Here is a 1,917-nt window from a genome sequence, read left to right as displayed (position 1 = left end):
GTATTTTGTATGTTCATTGCACTTTAGAGCAAATTCTGAGAAATAAAGCCACAAAGTGAGAATGTTTTTGTTTTGGGCATTTTTAGAGAAAAATAAATTCACAAATATTAACACAAATTATTCAAATTAATTTGTAAAGACTAATATGTTGTCTTTTGTTAGGACTAAAACTAAACATTTTTTAAGCTTTCGTCGTAAAACTCGACTAAAACCTTTAAATATAGATATGACTAAAACTGACTAAAACTAAGAAGTATTTTTGTTCAAAAGACTAAGACTAAAATTAAAATGGCAGTCAAAAACAACACTGTACGGCACCTCGTGGACATGTCTATATAAATACGCGAGGCTGCGCATGTGCATTGATTTTGCCCGATGTTGGAGCAGCTCTGGGGGTCAATCTACAAAGATCACGTCGCCCCAACAGGAAAACAAATGAGCACAACTTCTATATTTTCAAAGTAATAAACCAAAACCAGACCAGTTTTGTGAAACCCTTGTTATATTAATAAATATATGATAATATTTAAACACAAATGCAGTCAAAATGTTTTGTTCTGTTTGAAAAGTTGATGGAAACATGCAGCGTGCAACATTTGAATACACACATGATACACATGGATTTTATTTTGAAATCAAAAGTTTCACAAACACAACGTTGATGCAGTTTCAACTGTGATTACACCGTTTACCACAGAATGAATTAGTTTGTCCTGAATCCACATTTATCACTGGATTTATTGAGCGATCTCACATTTCCTGCAAATGCTTCTGTGAGTTCCTCACACTGCCGAACCGGACCGACACGACCCGTCTGGACTGCAGCAGAGCTGCATGTAAGATCATCGGGGTAGGAAACGCAGCAAGAGAAAGTAGCAGGAGGAAAAATGATTTTTTAAATAAGAAATATAAGAAAAAAGCTCCAGTGTAGAWAGTAAATTATTATATAATTATTATGAAGAGTCTTTAATGTTAAGATGTAATCAGGCAAATATTCACATATGTACATTTATTATTATTATTTAAAGGTGAGCTGTGTACATTTGTTTGTATCAAACAAGTAGCTCTTCATGTTCCTCTGTACTCCTGAAGCAGCTCTGTCTCAAAAAGGGTGAGTATTGTCAACTGTGTCTTAAATAACACATAATTACATTAAATCATATTTAAAATTTCCTGTCCACTTTTAACATTATTTCTGTTTTGGTAATCTTATAAATATGACATTTATTCATGTGTGAGAAACATGTTTTTTTGTTTATTCCGTTGGTATTAAAACAGCTGACACAGTAATTGTTAAACATAATGATGTGCTTCTTTTCAGCATATTTAAAAACAAGAACTTCATGCTATTGAAATACTCTAAATTCAAGAGAAAACTCAGGTTTTTAAGAGAATGTCCACTTATTAATTAATCAATCCATCAATAGGATCAACCAATTTTAGATTCATTAATTAATAACTTGCGTTCATAGTCTGAGTCAAAACAATGAGGTGATTTTTGAACATGAAGCTACAGCTTGTGTTTGAGGTGTAAGATGAAGGTTTGCTCAGTTCTTCACATATTTATGATAATTACTGTGTTTCTATTCTAACTGATATAAAATCAAAAATAATACCAATAATATTAAATAACAAATTATGATGATGACATTAATAATAATAATTATAAAACAAACAGAGCTTTAATATTGGAATAGTATCGGTCAATATAAACAATTCAGGTATCTGATCAGAAGTTAAAAACATGGATCATCCCTGGTTGCAGCATCAAATTCAAAATGAGTGAATATTTGCAAAAAAAATATCCAAAGTTTATCCATTTAAACATTAAATATCTTGTCTTTCCAGTAGGGCTGCCACAAACGATTATTTTTATAATCGATTAATCACCGATTTTTTCGATTAGTCGACTAATCG

At 31.3% G+C, this 1,917-nt stretch overlaps 1 protein-coding gene across 1 annotated transcript in view; it reads right to left on the bottom strand.

The window, feature by feature from the left end:
* ak6 (adenylate kinase 6) overlaps positions 1-1,917 on the bottom strand; it is a 7,758-nt gene that overhangs the window by 4,205 nt on the left and 1,636 nt on the right. The window lies entirely within an intron of this gene.

This window comes from Austrofundulus limnaeus, unplaced genomic scaffold (assembly GCF_001266775.1).
Source record: "Austrofundulus limnaeus strain Quisiro unplaced genomic scaffold, Austrofundulus_limnaeus-1.0 Scaffold1098, whole genome shotgun sequence".
NCBI lineage: Eukaryota > Metazoa > Chordata > Actinopteri > Cyprinodontiformes > Rivulidae > Austrofundulus > Austrofundulus limnaeus.
The sequence above is the reverse complement of the archived record's forward strand: the minus strand, read 5'-3'. Positions and strand labels throughout refer to the sequence as shown.